Raw genomic sequence first — 10,501 nt, 5'->3', positions numbered from 1 at the left:
TCATGTTTATGGTGCAACGGCTTTTTTACTTTAACTGTCTAATAAAGCATTCAACTGGAATTGCCAGTTACATCAAGCTTAGCTTTCCTAATCACGATGATAACATCTTACGTAGAATTACAATATTTAGTGCGAAGCATTGTAAGGATCACCGGGACAGAGGAGAAAATATTGAATTGGGGGATCTTGGCCTGGGTTTCACGGGAGAAACTCCATTCGAAAAGTTTTTCAACTTGACATAAACTTGGAAATTCAGCAAATTAAGCTGTTGCACTAAGACTATGAGATAGGAAACTGATTTCAGCACCAGCTCCACTCCCCCCCCCTTCCAACCCTGCTCCACTGTCCCTGAGTTAAATATATGGCCTGAAAACTCGACTAAAGCCGTTTCATAAATTTTTCCCACGTTTAGCAAAACAAACTTATATTTCGATGAGATTATCTCGTCAAAATTACTCTTTATAACCTGTTAAAGTCATGATAAACATGATTATGAAAGATTTGTGGCTATGAAGAAATTGTTTTTTGACATAGCAATTAAAAACATCAAATATATAATATGATCGAATCACGCAAACAGGAATCGCTTCCGCAGAATACAATAGCAACGTCTTGGAAATTGTTTTGCGCATTTTGTGAAAATTAGAATAACAAAGTTCAAGAAGTACGTTGACCTTTACATGAGTATTTTCCCCGGCTGCGTCATCAGTGGTATGCTATTTTAGCCGTTTTTTTCAAGAACATCAAAATCTTTCCGCAATTATTGACATTTCTGACTAGTGCATGCAAGATTGGTAGCAGCTAAAAGCGTGTTCTTTTATCGCTTTCTTGATTGTTTGTTGCGCTGGATCTGGTCATAGATCAATTTCGCTGGTTTTTCTGAGCCATGCTTTTCACGCCAGCTAATTTACTTTTTTTTATTAAAGTACTTCATTCCAGGGCCAATTGTATAAAAGACTAGTTAATTTTTAGTTGTAGTTAAGGACAGAATTGACGAATCAGAGACGTGTAAAGACTTTTATACTAAAGACTTTTATACAACCGGCCCCTGGTGGTTGCTGCTGAAAGCTTTGAAGCGAGGAGAAAGGTCATTTCTCGTAAGAATCATTGCTAGTAGGAAACCCGAAATTTCCTGTCACCTACTTTTGTACACGCAACTTCTAAGCCCACGTTTTACTCGCTATGAGTCTCGGACGTCACTATAGTTAGCAAGGCAAATGGTGCAGATGTGTCTCTTACCACGAACTAAACCTTTCACACTGTGTTGATTCCCGGCTGGTTCACCTAGGAATACCGTGAATATTATACATTGCCGCGGCTAATTTGCATAAAATCCGCTACAGATACAGTGCTCTAATGAATCACATTAGCAAAGGGACCAGACCGTTTGTTGAGCTATGTGTGGACTATACATCCCTTGCTTTTACTAAACACACTAATGTTTCCCTTTCGTGTTCATCTTCCTATATGTCCATTTCTCTTAAGAGCTACTCCTTGGCGCTTAGATACCGCCTTGACCAGTCCAAGTGCAATGGGCGTAAATAGGACGATAATTGGGTTGTAAACACTCGTATATGCAGTTCCACCCGACGGATTTCTATTGCAAGCTATTGTACTTGCAAAACAAGTCTGTCGGACAGAACTGAATATATGAATATTCACTCCCCCCCCCAAATTTCGTTCTAGTTACGCCCCTGCCGGGTGCAGTTCTTACGGTAGAATTTTCACAGTTTTTCGCCAAATATATATCAGATTTTTAATTTTCGGAGTTAGTGTTGTTTTATATCTCTTTTACAGCGGACGAAACTCGTGGTCGATTAAATTTTCTTTGTGATTAAACCAATGAAGAGATGCATTGATTATACGTATATTTATGTCATTTAGTCAGTATGTAATTTTTTTAGTATGAAATATCTTAATTTCAGTGATGTTTTTACTAGATTTATGTTTAGACCAGTCATTGGCATCTTAGGATGTGTTAGTGCGCAGTGGTCGCATGTCACGCAGTATCGATATTTTATCCTAGACGTCGCCGTTGTTTTCTGCAGTCGCGTCCCAGCTCCTTTTTATCTTGTTAATGCAATTGAAGCTCGGCCGTTTAGTCAAATTACAGACCATATATTATTAACTATGTAAGCAGCAAGAAAAAGGAAATCTAGTCTATTATCTAACCCAGTGTCCTTGAATGATTGTGATCTCAGTAGCAATCCACACTGACATCAAGACCATGGTCGCAGTACATGGGAGGATTATTCCATCCATTATGACTGCAATCCCAGATGAATGATTCATCACCAGAGCATTGAACATTAGAAAGCAATACAGCACCACTTCCTTTGCCATAGTAAGCGTAGGGTCTGATCATGGTCGCTCCAGAGCAACCCAACTGACGACAGGTGACGCTACCGAAAGCTTCGCTGCTGTAATGACACACTGTGCCCCAGCCAAATGTTGGATGATAGATTTCCACTCTTCCACTCATATTGTTACTTGAACCATTCAATCTGATTTTCAGTTCAGAGTTGGCTATAACATAGACAATTACACTTGTTAAGGAAAGACAACTTTCAGTTGATTTTCAGTCCTCATGTGTCTCTCTTGTCTCAGGCAAATACGTACTAAGGTATATAAATGCACTTCTAGTACGTCTAACACTCTCATTGCTCGCAAAACAGAAACAATGTTGGTTATAACTAAGAGACAATACATTTTTTTAAAATTCAACGCACGTCGCCGATTCGATAATTCATGTTAAAAATTTTCTTTTTAATTGGTAAGATATAAAGCCAGCATTAATGCAATCATCTTATTGCTACTATATAACTTCATTTAGGCTATACATTGTTAAAAAAAAGATCAAAAATAAATCACAACCAATATATTAACATTTTGTTACTGGCATTATCATCCCTGCCTGCTACATGCATATAACAAAAGATTAACGTTGGCATTTTTAAATTTGGAATAGCGAAGAGCAGGCACGGAGTTTAGCTTGGAACTGTTGAGTAAACGAATAGCTCGATATTTAGTAGCGGCAAACTGCATGTCAGTCTTGACGAGCTTGGGCAAAGAAAAATAATTCGTCTGATGATCGATTTGTGTACATTTTATTAATAAAAACGGAGAAATGGATGGATCATCCGCCAAAAAGATAATTAGAAAAAAGCTAATGGTTGATGTCTGCACGATGATGTTTGCTAATTCCTAACGTTTATTAATAAATTCAAATTGTATAAAAATGCGAAGTTCGCTGAGATTTACAGACGAGGAGTTGTTTCACTTCGCTCAACCAACCAAATTAGCGTCATCATCATTCAACCAATCGTAAAATCATTTTGCGAAAATAATAACTGATTATTGATCGAGCGTGTGGTCTGTGCTGTGAAATATCAGACCGATGCTTTTTAATAGTGATCGAGCGACGTAGAAGCGAGGATCGCGCAAAAAACTCTTTTTAATATTTCACAGTACAGACGGAAAAGGCCAGGTCAATAACCGAGATACTGGTTCAGATACGGAATATGCGGACCAAGGTCCTGATATGGGTTTTTCGGACCCTCGCGTCAACCAAACAGAATAAAGGATTTTGAAAATCATATAATGATAAACGTACACATAAAAAGAGTTACTGTACCTAAAAGTTTGATTATACATGGTGTGTTTTTAAACCGGGCCTAAAGTATTTTTCAATTACATGGCAAGTTTCAGCCCGCGGACTGCGTTTATCACACGTCAGAATTAGTTTAAAACCAGGCCGAAATTTCAGCCCGGACTGAGTTTGGAAAGGCTAGTAGTATATCTACTTCGATTCTTCGAGCGTTTTAAAATCCCTAAAGACAATAACTTGACGTTTAAGGGACTGTGATTGCACATAAAAATGAAATAACAAAGGAAAAATCATTACGAAAGTCAAGTTTTCTGTCCGGGTTTAAGTTTGTTTACGATTACATGACAATTCCAGCCCGAGTAGCTTAAAACGAGCTGAAAATTCAGCCCGAGCTGAAATTATTGTCATATAATTGCGAGGTATATTTTATTGGCATTTCATAACAATACCGGGTTGAATTTTCAGCCCTGTAAGCTGGACTGGAACTCAGCCCGGGCTAAAAAAATTCGATGTAATCAGCCCCTAAGTTACTGTTACTGTACTTCCAGTTGGAAATGATGATATACTTATTTGTTTGCCAGTTTCCTGAAACGTACGTTTATCGCATATTTTTAAATAATTCGACACTTTTTTACTTCTCGCGTGGCCTTGAACATATGCGTGACGTCAGGTGGACAAACATCGCTAAATTTCGTTGACTTGACAGTTTTTTGCGTTTTTCACGTGATTGAAATAATGATGGGATCAAGGTTGCTGACTATGGTTGTATATTAACTCGTATGCAAGCGTCTCTACAAAGCACCTTTATATAGCTAATGCAGTACATTCATGCTTTGTGTGCGATTTCTCTAACCACAAGATACACACATATATGATGCATGCTAAATTAAAATTTTTGTAGTTGATATTAGATAGCCAATTTTAGTGTGATTTATTTTTTAGCCATTTCTCTTTGTGCAAAAACCGATGTACTTTAACCTACAGTTACAACGTTAGTTTATTTTAATAAATTATCAAATTATCACATTCTTGGGGACCAAAAAGCCTCAGCCGCAGCGCTTTTGCCCGCAGACTAGCCAGACTCGGAGCCAGAGCAGATGGCTAAAGTTGCATAATTTCTTAGTATTCCCATATCATATCCTGGATTAATTTTCTTGAAATAGTTAAAATACTAGAAATGAGAAACTCAACCAGCAAGGTTTTTTGAACGAAAGGGTCTAAGCAAGAACTCGACCGGCGGCATGTGATGTAACCAATACCATTTTGAAAAAATACGATCGCGGTTACGGTTCGCTTCCAAAGTACGGAATGCTATATTACAACAATCAAATCGAAAATATATTAAGAAATGTCTGTCAGACCGAGTTCGACAGAGGTTCAACATCGGGTTCACCGCGGTTTTATCTCAGTCCGACCTACGTAGTTTAACCGCGGTTTTTGTTGGGTTATATTTCTGGACAGTATTGCGTCTTCATGTACGTTGCTAATAATTACACAACACGCCTTTTCTTCTGTTCCTATAATATCTGCATGGATATTCACCTGCCGCAGTTGGTTAAGTATTAATTTTGAAATAAAAAAATCAGATAGACAAATGTTATGTACCCCAGGGTCTACAATTTCAAAAAGTGATAGCAACGTCGTAAAACCACTTCCTACCAAAGTGAGTGAGAAGGAATTAATCCTTGTATAATTCTTTGCCATAGCATGAAAGTTTTTGCTTCCTATGATTTAAAAGTTTTGAAATTGCCCGAATGTCCAACTCTTATCGTGGCATCGAGCCATGAAAATTTCTCTTGGTATTACTCACATTAGTCACATAATTATAACAACACGTTCGAAGTATTTCTTTAACACTTTTCTCTTCTTTTACAATTCAATACGCAGCGCGAACTTTACGGCATTGTCGATTCTACACAATAATTTAGTTTTTTCATTACATCCAATTTTTTACATCGCAATAATGATTATTATTGTTAGTCATTGATCCATGTAAATATGACACTCTCATATTCACCAAGAGTTAGTTCATTATCTATGATCGCATCCAATTTTTTAGTCCGCGAGTTACTAATAAACCTAAGCACATGACCTGTAATGACAACCATTCACCATCTATCGTATCGACAACATCAACGCCCAAGGTAGTTTTACCAGTACATGTTCATCGATTCACCCGAGCTCGTATTATTGCAACAGAGAAAAGTTTAAAGCATTCATATAAATTACAGAATGGCCTATTGAAAATATAGTCAGGATTCAAACCTCTTTAACGAAGTTACATATATTTTTTTTCAACGATTTTCCTTATTGAAATAACCCTTTTCTTAGCCCGATGCTACCCACTTTTTTATCAACCCAAATTCAACACAAATCTATCTCTGAATGAGACCAACACTACACAACACTAACATTTCTCCGACCTTAACACTTCATCAACTCAAATTGCTAACACTTCCAACTCAGGAAAACTAAGGTTGGTGGCGCGCTCTTAACAATTTTTTGCGACTAAGAAAGAGATATTTTATCAAGCCGTTTCTAAAAAGCCAAAGGTAGGCGACCAGCTGCGCTGTAAAGTTGCATGAAGCAATCACAAAAACCGCGAAATTCCACGCAATGCATGCCATGCAAATTTAAATCTAATACAAAATGCATGGCGTTACTGTATTTGGCAATGGCCACTTTAATTCGTCTTATTCCAATATTTATCTTATTTCAAATTGAAGCAATTTCCACTGAGATTCGACCATCCCAGTCTAGTTTGTTTATAATAATTTATTAAGTATTGAGTCCGACGATTAAAGGAGAATCTATATTGCTTTCTACAGCAATAACTTTTTAGGCTGCAATGGCTGGTAATAACCAAATAATTGTGTCTTAAAAGAAACCAGTCAATAACCGCATTCTTTCACCTCTTGGAATTGAATCAGATTTTGATTGGCGCTTATACACGCGCTAACGTTCCCGTGCTTCTTGTTATAAACCTTCGAAGACTAATTGAGATTTTATTTTAAAACCTAACTTTTCATTTAGTTTAAATTTGGCTATATTTGAAGCGCATCGTCCTCGTTAAAAGACAAAATTTTATCACACAAAGTCATGTTAGAACCAGGTCCATGCACTGATGTTTCACAATCCATAGTTTCCTTTAGCTTGCATGGTAATTTCACCGGTTCGTGTGTCAAACATACTTCTTCTAAATGTAGATGTGATGCTAGCAGGAAGAAAATATGAAAACTTACGATCTCGGATCAAACTGGGAATGCTGCGAAAATTGCATTTTACGCGATGGAACATATACCTGAAACTAGAAGAAAGGGTCAAAACCGATTAATTTATTGCACTGGTTAAATTAGGTTTCCAAAACTTTCCCGGACTATGCCTGGACTATGGACGAAGCTGGCTGACAGACTACTGGCGCTTCCCACTGCGATAAGCAGAATCGTAACGTTACTAAGCAAAGTTTCTTCCAAATAGTTGAACATGTCTCCAGATCTAGACAAAGAGCGTATACTGCAACAACAACTGAAAACTGGTTGCAACCAACTTAGAATAAACTTCAATTTTAGCGTCGAATTGCCCATAACCCAGCAACACATGTTTTTGAACACAATACCGACAATACCCGGAATATCAAATGTTTTAAACTCATGTAGTTAGCTGTAAACGGGCGCATAACCGGGCAGGCTGTGGAACTGCGACACAAGCGGAATGATGAGAGATTAACAATGAACTCATAATGGACATGACGAAACCAAACATCGCCATATATTTTTCAAAACTGGTTTTTCAAAGTGTTGAAAAAATACATGAATTACGGTATGTAACCAAACCTATGCATGTAATCGCACCGATGGGAGTAAAAACACAGATAACTGTTAACGGTATTAGAACAGTGAGCACGAGTGTTTGGTTCAAACTAGGGATAGAAGTTGTAATCAAGCGAAAACAAACCACGCAGCATGATTCGATATTACGTATGAAAAGAAGCCGCTTTCCTTTTGGAGCCGGCTGCGGCAGTTGAGGAGCATGGTCACCTTAGAATTGATATGATATTTATCCAATTCATGTTGTCTATTATCCAATTCATTGGCTCTTGATCTACGAACTTCCACAAAGATACAATTCATTGCCTATCATTCTAGTCTACAAGTGGGCGAAAATTGTTTTTACGCCAAGATGGGAGGAATTTATTTTGGTGAACGAACCATTTGAGCGATGAGGAATTCTCTTTTAACGTCAATATAAATTATGCTTGTACTGCATCAGTTTAGGTTGCGGAAGATAGGGAGTTCATATATTGTCAATTTGTGAGCTTAGAGAAACATTTTTAACCCTTGTGAACATAAATGAATTGATACGCGTAAGCGAATATGTTTCTGATACGCGTATGAGATGGAAAATACATTCTAAGAAAGTAAATTTAATTTATATTAACAATTTCTACTGCATTGTTTACATTTCGAATTTATAGATTACTTTGAGCGGGTGCAAATCTGTTTCTGCGTGAGATACTTTTGGTACACTATACTTAACTTTACTTAACTAACGCTATACTCATAGCTGTTAAACGGCAATTGTTCACTTGAAATCTTGAAATGCGAAATAAAAGAATAATTCAGAATTTCTTCTTATTAGTCGCTCAAGTCATTCTATTCTGGTCTTAGTAAGCTCATGTTGTCAAGGAGCAGTGGCGTAGCTGGCGAGCGTATATTGGGGAGGACTATTCATTGCTGCCGCAGCGAGCGAGCCTGAAGCGAAAGGCCAGGCAGATCCTAATTTACAATTGGAGGTAAAATTAAATTTATCTTTAACGCATTCCATGACAGTACCGTGCGGACGGTTAGCTATTTTATTTATTTTTGGGAGGGGCTGAATTTAAAAGTTGATTAAAAAATGGATTAAAGCCATCAAAATATAAAAATTTGCGAACCACTATCATACAAATGCAACCCAGAAATATGATACAGTCCATACAGTCTATACTCGGGTTCGGCACGCCGAGAAAATTGAGTAGTTACTTTCACGGGCGAGCAGCAATTTGTCAACTTTATTCTACATGTTTGTTACATGCTTCGTCATGTATTTTAGGGGTCATAACATTCCATGTTTTTTATATTAGAATATATTTTCTTTGGCGCATTGTGTTAGGGTGCCAGTAGTTTCTGAATATAAACGATACATAATACTTTTCATCACAACAAAGCTAGACATCGGGTGAAACCTCACACTATGGTCTGCCACCTTGGTCTTGAATATTCAACGAAATTATTATTCTTTTAGGGATTCCTAATTTTGCAAACGCAAGAGATGTACTTCAGGATAACGAATTGGACATAATAATGTTTATGATCCATCGATCCTTCGAAAACGCGCGAAAAATCTAATAAAGCAGGCGACATAACAACGCGTGAATGCGCCATTGGCCAGCGGAGATATAGCAACTTATAATGGAATTTGCAATACGCTTTCTATGAAACCACGTAATATAGTACCAACATTTTCTTCAGAACGAAGGGATGATATGGTTAGAATCTACACACATAACCCGTGATGAAAACCATATTATTCTAGAGATGTATATCTGGCAACATCAATGACCCATCTTAAGAAACATTCGCCGTCTATCATATCGACACAGTCAACGCCCAAGGTAGTTTTGTCAGTACATGTTCACCGATTCTGCCGGGATCCGGTTTTTGCAACAGGGGAAATTTAAAATGAGAAACCAACAACCCGAGAAGCATTCAAGTAAATTATAAAATAGCCTATTGAAAATACTGTCAGGATTCAATCATCTTTCACCGAAGTTGCATCTATTTTTATCAACGACGTTTCTTATGGAAATAACCCTGTTCTTCGCCCATTACTAGAAACTTATTTTATTCCAACACAAACCTGTATCTCAATGAGACCAACACTACACGTCACTAATATTTATCCGACATTAAGGTTTCATTAACAACTTTACTCTTCAACACACATCTCTAATACTTCCAAATTACGATTATTCAGCGCTGTAAAGTTGCTTGAAGCAATCACAAAAACCGTGTAGTTCCACGCGATGCATACCATGCAAATTTAAATCTGATACAAAATGAATGTGGTTGTGTTTTCCGAAGGACGCTTTAATTCCTCTTGTTCCAATATTTATCTTTATAGTTATTTCAAATTGAAGCCATTTCCGCTGTCTTTCGATCATCCCAGACTAGTTTATCTTTAAAAAAGTAACTGAAATAGCACCGGGGCTAGAATGCACAACGGATTAAAAAACGATTTTTTAGCAAAAAAATCGTCAAAAGAAAAATAAGTTTATCGTAGCCTAGGTCCAACCTAGTCCTAAGACAGTTTTAATAATGTCACGGATTATCATTTCGAAGTAATAATGTCATCCACTACTGATACTATAAATCAATGTTTTCTCTGATGAAATAACTTATCTTACATCTTTATTGTAATATATTGCGTTTCGTCTTTTAAAAATTGTTAATAATATGTTTTATAGTTGCCATTTAAGGAATATTGGCTTCTAGTCAATCAAAATACGATTTTTAAGAATCTTGTAATGACTATGCTTTCTGGATCAAAATCAAATGACAAAAGGCCGACGAAAGCAGTATGATCACTAGCGAAAGCTTGTGTGGAAACTGATTTATACAGGTTCAGATTTAAGTAACCATTGTTAAATCACAATTATTGTTTGCTACTTCAGCGAATACCTGACTATTGTGAAAAAGCGTATTCATCTCGCCTCTTTATCTCCTTAAGTATAACCTTAACGATTATGCAATACATTTTGCAAAGCAAACGAAAATTATTTATTTGCCTGGGAGTTGCACCATTGCGCTGTTTCTAAGAGTGAGGAGTTTACAACTAATTTTGATAATAATTTAT

Source organism: Dendronephthya gigantea, unplaced genomic scaffold (genome assembly GCF_004324835.1).
Source record: "Dendronephthya gigantea isolate DGI-Jeju-01 unplaced genomic scaffold, DenGig_1.0 000364F, whole genome shotgun sequence".
NCBI classification, from domain to species: domain Eukaryota; kingdom Metazoa; phylum Cnidaria; class Anthozoa; order Malacalcyonacea; family Nephtheidae; genus Dendronephthya; species Dendronephthya gigantea.
Note: the sequence above shows the minus strand (reverse complement) of the source record.